A 12,501-nucleotide genomic window follows, 5' to 3' on the forward strand; every position below is an offset into this window, starting at 1 on the left:
GGAAACCTCAAAATTTGGCTAAAAAAACACATGTTCCTAACATTTCTGTGGCAGAAAGTTCTGGAATCTGAGAGGAGCCACAAATTTCCTTCCACCTAGCGTTCCCCCACGTCTCCCGATAAAAATGATACCTCACTTGTGTGGGTAGGCCTAGCGGCCGCGACAGGAAACGCCCCAAAGCGCAACGTGGACACATCCAAATTTGTGAAGGAAAACAGAGGTGTTTTTTGCAAAGTGACTACCTGTAGATTTTGGCCTGTAGCTCAGCCGCCACCTAGGGAAACCTACCAAACCTGTGCATTTCTGAAAACTAGAGACCTAGGGGAATCCAAGATGGGGTGACTTGTGTGGCTCGGACCAGGTTCTGTTACCCAGAATCCTTTGCAAACCTCAAAATTTGGCTAAAAAAACACATGTTCCTAACAATTCTGTGGCAGAAAGTTCTGGAATCTGAGAGGAGCCACAAATTTCCTTCCACCCAGCGTTCCCCCACGTCTCCCGATAAAAATGATACCTCACTTGTGTGGGTAGGCCTAGCGCCCGCGACAGGAAACGCCCCAAAGCGCAACGTGGACACATCCAAATTTGTGAAGGAAAACAGAGGTGTTTTTTGCAAAGTGCCTACCTGTAGATTTTGGCCTGTAGCTCAGCCGCCACGTAGGGAAACCTACCAAACCTGTGCATTTCTGAAAACTAGAGACCTAGGGGAATCCACGATGGGGTGACTTGTGTGGCTCGGACCAGGTTCTGTTACCCAGAATCCTTTGCAAATCTCAAAATTTGGCTAAAAAAACACATGTTCCTAACATTTCTGTGGCAGAAAGTTCTGGAATCTGAGAGGAGCCACAAATTTCCTTCCACCGAGCGTTCCTCCACGTCTCCCGATAAAAATGATACCTCACTTGTGTGGGTAGGCCTAGCGCCCGCGACAGGAAACGCCCCAAAGCGCAACGTGGACACATCCAAATTTGTGAAGGAAAACAGAGGTGTTTTTTGCAAAGTGCCTACCTGTAGATTTTGGCCTGTAGCTCAGCCGCCACCTAGGGAAACCTACCAAACCTGTGCATGTCTGAAAACTAGAGACCTAGGGGAATCCATGGTGGGGTGACTTGTGTGGCTCGGACCAGGTTCTGTTACCCAGAATCCTTTGCAAACCTCAATATTTGGCTAAAAAAACACATGTTCCTAACAATTGTGTGGCAGAAAGTTCTGGAATCTGAGAGGAGCCACAAATTTCCTTCCACCCAGCGTTCCCCCACGTCTCCCGATAAAAATGATACCTCACTTGTGTGGGTAGGATAGCGGCCGCGACAGGAAGCGCCACAAAGCACAACGTGGACACATCCAAATTTGTGAAGGAAAACAGAGGTGTTTTTTGCAAAGTGACGACCTGTAGATTTTGGCCTGTAGCTCAGCCGCCACCTAGGGAAACCTACCAAACCTGTGCATTTCTGAAAACTAGAGACCTAGGGGAATCGAAGGTGGGGTGACTTGTGTGGCTCGGACCAGGTTCTGTTACCCAGAATCCTTTGCAAACCTCAAAATTTGGCTAAAAAAACACATGTTCCTAACATTTCTGTGGCAGAAAGTTCTGGAATCTGAGAGGAGCCACAAATTTCCTTCCACCTAGCGTTCCCCCACGTCTCCCGATAAAAATGATACCTCACTTGTGTGGGTAGGCCTTGCGGCCGCGACAGGAAACGCCCCAAAGCGCAACGTGGACACATCCAAATTTGTGAAGGAAAACAGAGGTGTTTTTTGCAAAGTTACTACCTGTAGATTTTGGCCTGTAGCTCAGCCGCCACGTAGGGAAACCTACCAAACCTGTGCATTTCTGAAAGCTAGAGCCCTAGGGGAATCCAAGATGGCATGACTTGTGTGGCTCGGACCAGGTTCTGTTACCCAGAATCCTTTGCAAACCTCAAAATTTGGCTAAAAAAACACATGTTCCTAACATTTCTGTGGCAGAAAGTTCTGGAATCTGAGAGGAGCCACAAATTTCCTTCCACCCAGCGTTCCCCCACGTCTCCCGATAAAAATGATACCTCACTTGCGTGGGTAGGCCTAGCGGCCGCTTCAGAAAACTCCCCAAAGCGCAACGTGGACACATCCAAATTTGTGAAGGAAAACAGAGGTGTTTTTTGCAAAGTGACTACCTGTAGATTTTGGCCTGTAGCTCAGCCGCCACCTAGGGAAACCTACCAAACCTGTACATTTCTGAAAACTAGAGACCTAGGGGAATCCAAGATGGGGTGACTTGTGTGGCTCGGACCAGGTTCTGTTACCCAGAATCCTTTGCAAACCTCAAAATTTGGCTAAAAAAACACATGTTCCTAACATTTCTGTGGCAGAAAGTTCTGGAATCTGAGAGGAGCCACAAATTTCCTTCCACCTAGCGTTCCCCCACGTCTCCCGATAAAAATGATACCTCACTTGTGTGGGTAGGCCTTGCGGCCGCGACAGGAAACGCCCCAAAGCGCAACGTGGACACATCCAAATTTGTGAAGGAAAACAGAGGTGTTTTTTGCAAAGTGACTACCTGTAGATTTTGGCCTGTAGCTCAGCCGCCACCTAGGGAAACCTACCAAACCTGTGCATTTCTGAAAACTAGAGACCTAGGGGAATCCACGATGGGGTGACTTGTGTGGCTCGGACCAGGTTCTGTTACCCAGAATCCTTTGCAAACCTCAAAATTTGGCTAAAAAAACACATGTTCCTAACATTTCTGTGGCAGAAAGTTCTGGAATCTGAGAGGAGCCACAAATTTCCTTCCACCGAGCGTTCCTCCACGTCTCCCGATAAAAATGATACCTCACTTGTGTGGGTAGGCCTAGCGCCCGCGACAGGAAACGCCCCAAAGCGCAACGTGGACACATCCAAATTTGTGAAGGAAAACAGAGGTGTTTTTTGCAAAGTGCCTACCTGTAGATTTTGGCCTGTAGCTCAGCCGCCACCTAGGGAAACCTACCAAACCTGTGCATTTCTGAAAACTAGAGACCTAGGGAAATCCAAGATGGGGTGACTTGTGTGGCTCGGACCAGGTTCTGTTACCCAGAATCCTTTGCAAACCTCAAAATTTGGCTAAAAAAACACATGTTCCTAACATTTCTGTGGCAGAAAGTTCTGGAATCTGAGAGGAGCCACAAATTTCCTTCCACCCAGCGTTCCCCCACGTCTCCCGATAAAAATGATACCTCACTTGTGTGGTGAGGCCTAGCGCCCGCGACAGGAAACGTCCCAAAGCGCAACGTGGACACATCCAAATTTGTGAAGGAAAACAGAGGTGTTTTTTGCAAAGTGCCTACCTGCAGATTTTGGCCTGTAGCTCAGCCGCCACCTAGGGAAATCTACCAAACCTGTGCATTTCTGAAAACTAGAGACCTAGGGGAATCCAAGATGGGGTGACTTGTGTGGCTCGGACCAGGTTCTGTTACCCAGAATCCTTTGCAAACCTCAAAATTTGGCTAAAAAAACACATGTTCCTAACATTTCTGTGGCAGAAAGTTCTGGAATCTGAGAGGAGCCACAAATTTCCTTCCACCCAGCGTTCCTCCACGTCTCCCAATAAAAATGATACCTCACTTGTGTGGGTAGGCCTAGCGCCCGCGAGAGGAAACGCCCCAAAGCGCAACGTGGACACATCCAAATTTGTGAAGGAAAACAGAGGTGTTTTTTGCAAAGTGCCTACCTGTAGATTTTGGCCTGTAGCTCAGCCGCCACCTAGGGAAACCTACCAAACCTGTGCATTTCTGAAAACTAGAGACCTAGGGGAATCCATGGTGGGGTGACTTGTGTGGCTCGGACCAGGTTCTGTTACCCAGAATCCTTTGCAAACCTCAATATTTGGCTTAAAAAAACACATGTTCCTAACAATTCTGTGGCAGAAAGTTCTGGAATCTGAGAGGAGCCACAAATTTTCTTCCACCCAGCGTTCCCCCACGTCTCCCGATAAAAATTATACCTCACTTGTGTGGGTAGGCCAAGCGGCCGCGACAGGAAACGCCCCAAAGCGCAACGTGGACACATCCAAATTTGTGAAGGAAAACAGAGGTGTTTTTTGCAAAGTGACTACCTGTAGATGTTGGCCTGTAGCTCAGCCGCCACCTAGGGAAACCTACCAAACCTGTGCATTTCTGAAAACTAGACACCTAGGGGAATCCAAGGTGGGGTGACTTGTGTGGCTCGGACCAGGTTCTGTTACCCAGAATCCTTTGCAAACCTCAAAATGTGGCTAAAAAAACACATGTTCCTAACATTTCTGTGGCAGAAAGTTCTGGAATCTGAGAGGAGCCACAAATTTCCTTCCACCCAGCGTTCCCCCACGTCTCCCGATAAAAATGATACCTCACTTGTGTGGGTAGGCCTAGCGGCCGCGACAGGACACACCCCAAAGCGCAACGTGGACACATCCAAATTTGTGAAGGAAAACAGAGGTGTTTTTTGCAAAGTGACTACCTGTAGATTTTGGCCTGTAGCTCAGCCGCCACCTAGGGAAACCTACCAAACCTGTGCATTTCTGAAAACTAGAGACCTAGGGGAATCCAAGGTGGGGTGACTTGTGTGGCTCGGACCAGGTTCTGTTACCCAGAATCCTTTGCAAACCTCAAAATTTGGCTAAAAAAACACATGTTCCTCACATTTCTGTGGCAGAAAGTTCTGGAATCTGAGAGGAGCCACAAATTTCCTTCCACCCAGCGTTCCCCCACGTCTCCCTATAAAAATGATACCTCACTTGTGTGGGTAGGCCTAGCGCCCGCGACAGGAAACGCCCCAAAGCGCAACGTGGACACATCCAAATTTGTGAAGGAAAACAGAGGTGTTTTTTGCAATGTGCCTACCTGTAGATTTTGGCTTGTAGCTCAGCCGCCACCTAGGGAAACCTACCAAACCTGTGCATTTCTGAAAACTAGAGACCTAGGGGAATCCAAGGTGGGGTGACTTGTGTGGCTCAGACCAGGTTCTGTTACCCAGAATCCTTTGCAAACCTCAAAATTTGGCTAAAAAAACACATGTTCCTCACATTTCTGTGGCAGAAAGTTCTGGAATCTGAGAGGAGCCACGAATTTCCTTCCACCCAGCGTTGCCCCACATCTCCCGATAAAAATGATACCTCACTTGTGTGCGTAGGCCTAGCGCCCGTGACAGGAAATGCCCCAAAGCGCAACATGGACCCAGCCAAATTTTTGAAGGAAAACAGAGGTGTTTTTTGCAAAGTGACTACCTGTAGATTTTGGCCTGTAGCTCAGCCGCCACCTAGGGAAACCTACCAAACCTGTGCATTTCTGAAAACTAGAGACCTAGGGGAATCCAAGATGGGGTGACTTGTGTGGCTCGGACCAGGTTCTGTTACCCAGAATCCTTTGCAAACCTCAAAATTTGGCTAAAAAAACACATGTTCCTCACATTTCTGTGGCAGAAAGTTCTGGAATCTGAGAGGAGTCACAAATTTCCTTCCACCCAGCGTTCCCTCACGTCTCCCGATAAAAATGATACCTCACTTGTGTGGGTAGGCCTAGCGGCCGCGACAGGAAACGCCCCAAAGCGCAACGTGGACACATCCAAATTTGTGAAGGAAAACAGAGGTGTTTTTTGCAAAGTGACTACCTGTAGATTTTGGCCTGTAGCTCAGCCGCCACCTAGGGAAACCTACCAAACCTGTGCATTTCTGAAAACTAGAGACTTAGGGGAATCCACGATGGGGTGACTTGTGTGGCTCGGACCAGGTTCTGTTACCCAGAATCCTTTGCAAACCTCAAAATTTGGCTAAAAAAACACATGTTCCTAACATTTCTGTGGCAGAAAGTTCTGGAATCTGAGAGGAGCCACAAATTTCCTTCCACCGAGCGTTCCTCCACGTCTCCCGATAAAAATGATACCTCACTTGTGTGGGTAGGCCTAGCGCCCGCGACAGGAAACGCCCCAAAGCGCAACGTGGACACATCCAAATTTGTGAAGGAAAACAGAGGTGTTTTTTGCAAAGTGCCTACCTGTAGATTTTGGCCTGTAGCTCAGCCGCCACCTAGGGAAACCTACCAAACCTGTGCATTTCTGAAAACTAGAGACCTAGGGAAATCCAAGATGGGGTGACTTGTGTGGCTCGGACCAGGTTCTGTTACCCAGAATCCTTTGCAAACCTCAAAATTTGGCTAAAAAAACACATGTTCCTAACATTTCTGTGGCAGAAAGTTCTGGAATCTGAGAGGAGCCACAAATTTCCTTCCACCCAGCGTTCCCCCACGTCTCCCGATAAAAATGATACCTCACTTGTGTGGTCAGGCCTAGCGCCCGCGACAGGAAACGTCCCAAAGCGCAACGTGGACACATCCAAATTTGTGAAGGAAAACAGAGGTGTTTTTTGCTAAGTGCCTACCTGCAGATTTTGGCCTGTAGCTCAGCCGCCACATAGGGAAATCTACCAAACCTGTGCATTTCTGAAAACTAGAGACCTAGGGGAATCCAAGGTGGGGTGACTTGTGTGGCTCGGACCAGGTTCTGTTACCCAGAATCCTTTGCAAACCTCAAAATTTGGCTAAAAAAACACATGTTCCTCACATTTCTGTGGCAGAAAGTTCTGGAATCTGAGAGGAGCCACAAATTTCCTTCCACCCAGCGTTCCCCCACGTCTCCCTATAAAAATGATACCTCACTTGTGTGGGTAGGCCTAGCGCCCGCGACAGGAAACGCCCCAAAGCGCAACGTGGACACATCCAAATTTGTGAAGGAAAACAGAGGTGTTTTTTGCAATGTGCCTACCTGTAGATTTTGGCTTGTAGCTCAGCCGCCACCTAGGGAAACCTACCAAACCTGTGCATTTCTGAAAACTAGAGACCTAGGGGAATCCAAGGTGGGGTGACTTGTGTGGCTCAGACCAGGTTCTGTTACCCAGAATCCTTTGCAAACCTCAAAATTTGGCTAAAAAAACACATGTTCCTCACATTTCTGTGGCAGAAAGTTCTGGAATCTGAGAGGAGCCACGAATTTCCTTCCACCCAGCGTTGCCCCACATCTCCCGATAAAAATGATACCTCACTTGTGTGGTCAGGCCTAGCGCCCGTGACAGGAAATGCCCCAAAGCGCAACATGGACCCAGCCAAATTTTTGAAGGAAAACAGAGGTGTTTTTTGCAAAGTGACTACCTGTAGATTTTGGCCTGTAGCTCAGCCGCCACCTAGGGAAACCTACCAAACCTGTGCATTTCTGAAAACTAGAGACCTAGGGGAATCCAAGATGGGGTGACTTGTGTGGCTCGGACCAGGTTCTGTTACCCAGAATCCTTTGCAAACCTCAAAATTTGGCTAAAAAAAACACATGTTCCTCACATTTCTGTGGCAGAAAGTTCTGGAATCTGAGAGGAGTCACAAATTTCCTTCCACCCAGCGTTCCCTCACGTCTCCCGATAAAAATGATACCTCACTTGTGTGGGTAGGCCTAGCGGCCGCGACAGGAGACGCCCCAAAGCGCAACGTGGACACATCCAAATTTGTGAAGGAAAACAGAGGTGTTTTTTGCAAAGTGACTACCTGTAGATTTTGGCCTGTAGCTCAGCCGCCACCTAGGGAAACCTACCAAACCTGTGCATTTATGAAAACTAGGGACCTAGGGGAATCCAAGATGGCATGACTTGTGTGGCTCGGACCAGGTTCTGTTACCCAGAATCCTTTGCAAACCTCAAAATTTGGCTAAAAAAACACATGTTCCTCACATTTCTGTGGCAGAAAGTTCTGGAATCTGAGAGGAGCCACAAATTTCCTTCCACCCAGCGTTCCCCCATGTCTCCCGATAAAAATGATACCTCACTTGTGTGGGTAGGCCTAGCGCCCGCGACAGCAGACACCCCAAAACGCAACGTGGACACATCACATTTTTTCATTGAAAACAGTGCCCACCTGTAGATTTTGGCCTCTAGCTCAGCCGGCACCTAGGGAAACCTACCAAACCTGTGCATTTTTTAAACCTAGAGACCTAGGGGAATCCAAGATGGGGTGACTTGCGGGGCTCTGACCAGGTTCTGTTACCCAGAATCCTTTGCAAACCTCAAATTCTGTCTAAAAAAACACATTTTCCACACATTTCGGTGACAGAAAGTTCTGGAATCTGAGTGGAGCCACAAATTTCCTTCCACCCAGCGTTCCCCCAAGTCTCCCGATAAAAATGATACCTCACTTGTGTGGGTGGGCCAGGTGCCTGCAACAGAATAAGGCCCAAAACTTGTAGAGATAGAGAGGATAGCACAGCAAGTTTATAAGGACATATTCTTTTATACATCTTTAGACTGAATCTGCTTTGGGGACCCACATAAGTGAGGTGTCATTTTACTTGGGAGACTGAGGGGAACACTGGGGAGTAGGAATTTTGTGCTGGAGTGGTGATCTTACGAAGAAAAGTAAGGAAAATATGCTTTTGTAAGCACATTTTGAGGTTTACAGAGGAGTCTGGGTAAGAAAATGTTGGGGGATCCACGCAAGCCGCACCTCCCTGGACTCCTTGGGGTGTCTAGTTTTAAAAAATGTCTGGGTTTGGTAGGTTTCCCTAGATGAAGGCCGCACACAGGACCAAAAACAGAGGTGCCCTCTCCCCCCCAAACACAGGTAGTTTTGTAATTTATTGTTTTGATGTGCCCACATACGTCCGTGATGTGCCAAACACAAAAATTTTGAAAAGAAACACACTTAGGTTATGTGAAAAAGACCCCTCACCCACCAACCAAGTTGGTGGCATGCTTCATCATTGGGGTCCCACCTGAGGCACCTAGCGTGTCACAGGTGTGCTGCGACACCTGATTACAGCGGAGCTGGTTTTGTCATTTTTACCACACATACTGGTTGGATTTGGCACGAGGGTGAGTGATGGTTCAGTGCATAAAATTTTACTAACAGAAGAGCTTTCACAAAAATGAAATGCACGGTTAGTAACTGAAAGGCAAAAAACGGAACCAAAGACTCACAGCTCGTGAGCTGTAAAGCCGCGACAAGGCACCAACCGCTTTACAGTCCATTCACACAACTTTCATACATGACACACACAAGGCCATTCACACCGCCAGCCACGGGCCCAGCACATTACAACACTCACATCGACAGACAGCGCCACTCAAGGGCCCATCACTTACATACGCCCACATGCCTGATACAACAATCACACCAGCTGATGGGAGTGTGTGGACTGGTGTTTGGCTGGTAGTGTGTTGCAGTAGCCAACAGCAAGTCAATATGTACACTCTCAGCCAAGCCCCACTCCACACACAATGGCATAATTTTTTTTTTTTTTTTTTAACAGAGGCACCCCTAACTAAGTAGAAAGAATTAAAAAACTACAAACACAAAAGCTCTAACTAAGAACATGACAGAAATGCTAACCATGAAACAAAACACATGAAAATACAAAACAGACATGAGTTTACACTCATGGTTGTTCCCAGAAATTCTTCTGGGTGTGGTAATTCTTAAAACAAGCACCGACACACAGCCCAGGCTTTGAAGGACAATCTGGGCAGTACATTCGAGTCTCCCTCCGGATACCTCTTCGAAAACACACTCTACATTTCTTAGCTGGAAAGTCTTTTTTTGGTGTGGGAGGAATGTGCTCAGCAAAGTGGCGATCTTTCAATCTAGCCACATCCTCCACCACTGCTTCTCTAGGAACTCTGGCCTGTTCCACCACAATAAGGCTCTCTATCACTGACTCCTGAAATTTCACAAATGTCATCTTTGACTCTGGAGACCTATCCCTAAACACAATAAAAGCATTGAAGGTTGCTAAGTGGAAGAGGTGAAGTGCTAACTTCTTATACCAAACGTAAGACTTGCGAATAGCAGTATAAGGTTCCAACCTCTGGTCAACTCTATCTACACCTCCCATGTGCTTATTATAATCTAAAATGCACACAGGTTTGCGCCCTTCAGCAACCTGGCCCCAAACAGTCACAGGGGAAGTACTCTCATCATGGATGGTACTTAGCATGTAGACATCCCTCTTGTCTGAAAATTTCAAAGCTAGCAGCTCCTCGTTCCGCAAGGCACAGCACTGTCCTCTCTCAAGTTTTTTACAGACAAGCTCCCTTGGATAGCCTTTCCGGTTAGAACGGATTGTGCCACAAGCAACTGTGGCCACTCTAAACAATTCCTTGAACAATTGCACACCAGTGTAGAAGTTATCTACATACAAATGGTGACCTTTGTTGAACAGTCGTCTACCAAGATCCCACACAATTTTCTCAGTAACTCCAAAAGTGGGAGGACAACCAGGGGGGTCAATATTGGAATCCCTACCAGTGTACACACGGAAACTATACACATATCCTGTCCTACTTTCAGACAGCATATACAATTTAATTCCATATCGTGCCCTTTTGCTAGTAATGTATTGCCTAAAAACCAAACGACCCTTGAAGAGGACCCAAGACTCGTCCACACTTAACTCTTTGCCTGGAACATAGACCTCCGAAAACCGATCTACAAAATGATCAAGTACAGGCCTAATCTTAAAAAGACGGTCAGAATCTGGGTGATCTCATGGCAAGGCTAATGCATTGTCAACAAAATGCAGCATCCTAAGAAGAAGCAAATACCGATTACGACTCATGGTCGCTGGAAATATAGCTGTTGCCATCAAGGGACTAGTAGACCAATACGAAGCCAGTGACAGCTTCCTTATCAACCCCATCAAAAAAGTCAAACCCAAAAACTTTTTTAACTCCTCCAAATTTGTGGGAATCCACTGGGCAGCTCTAGAGTGTGGCCTAAGTCTAGCAGCGTTGTCCCTCAAATGCTGCTCCGCATACAAATTAGTCTGCTCAACAATCTCTTCCAAAAACATATCATCCATGAATAACTCAAAGAAATTGATAGGCATAAAGTTCTCTGTATTGGCGTTACACCCCGGGAGACCAGTAAAGGCAGGCAACTCTGGCTGCTCCATGTTTGGGGCAACCCAGACATCAGGTCTTATAACGGGAAACCTTTCAGCCCCAGGTTGCTGCACTATTGGCACATCAATGTCCTCCTCTAAAACAGGCCCTTCATCTGCACTGAGTGTGGCTTCATCATCAGAAGATTCCCCTCCAACAGAAACATCACTGCCAGAATCTCTGACTTCCTCCTCTGCCTCAGATGCAGAGTCCGTCTCATAGTCATGATCAGACTGTGACTCAAAAAGCATACCAACCACCTGCTGAGCGGTCATCCTGCGGCTAGCCATAATCTCTCCTGCTAAAATTAACTGGACAAATTCACCACCAACAACCAGCACTGTGTAAGACAAGTAACAAAGTGTAGCTTTGTTAGTAAGAGTTATAAACTCACAAACTATACCGCTCACTTGCCTGAAAAAGCTTGATTCACCAGCAACTACACAGCAATCACCAATGATATCCCACTAAAAATAAAGAAAGAAAGGCAAATTAGAAATAAGACAAAACAAATATCATTGTGCACAAACCTAAGGACAATTTCACACACAATCCTGCATTTAGTACACCCCCCACAAACATGTCATTCATGCATTGCAACAATACTCCTTTGGAGTAAATTGTTTTTACTTACCTTAAACATGCAACTCTGCAAACTGTAGGTCAACCTCCGCCAAAACCGCAAGGAGCCACAGCAAATAAAGCAAAAGCTTTGAACTAGAACAAAAAGGAGGAAAACATTTTTTTATCACAAATGCAAAGACTTCTTCAGTTGACAAACACCCCACCATCAAACATTTAGAAATTGGTGCCTAAGTGGATTCTGCCATAGGGGCAGATGGGCCCACTAAAAGAATAGGCCTGTCTGCCCCAAGGAAGCCAGAAAATACCTTTAGTAGTGTGTCCCCATGGAGAGCAACCCTTGCCAAAGGGGACAGCCCTCAAACAAACAAAAAAACAAAAAACACACACAACACTATCCCTGGTGCCTAAGTGGCTTCTGCCCCCCTTGGGGGCAGGTGAGCATACGAAAATAGGCCCATCTGCCCCCAGGGGGTGTATAAATGGCCAACAGGTCAATGCCCCCCTTGGGGGGGCGCCCCGTGACCAAGGGGACGCCCCCCACAAAAATAAACAAATAAAAAAAAACCCTGGCGTTCTAGTGGTTTCTGCCCACCTTGGGGGCAGACCAGCCTAAAAATAATAGGCTGATCTGTCTCCAAGGGGTGCAGAAATGGCCTGGGTACATGTGCCCCCAAAGTGGGGGGCGACACTTGCCCAAGGCCCCCCCCCCATCCACTAACACACACACACACACTATCCCTGGTGTCTAAGTGGCTTCTGCCCCCTTTGGGGGCAGGTGGGCCTTACAAAATAGGCCCATCTGCCCCCAGGGGGTGTAGAAATGGCCAACAGGTCAATGCCCCCCTTGGGGGGGCGCCCCGTGCCCAAGGGGACGCCCCCCACAAAAATAAACAAATACAAAAAAATCCCTGGTGTTCTAGTGGTTTCTGCCCCCCTTGGGGGCAGACCAGCCTAAAAATAATAGGCTGATCTGTCTCCAAGGGGTGCAGAAATGGCCTGGGTACATGTGC

Source organism: Pleurodeles waltl, chromosome 2_2 (assembly GCF_031143425.1).
Source record: "Pleurodeles waltl isolate 20211129_DDA chromosome 2_2, aPleWal1.hap1.20221129, whole genome shotgun sequence".
NCBI classification, from domain to species: domain Eukaryota; kingdom Metazoa; phylum Chordata; class Amphibia; order Caudata; family Salamandridae; genus Pleurodeles; species Pleurodeles waltl.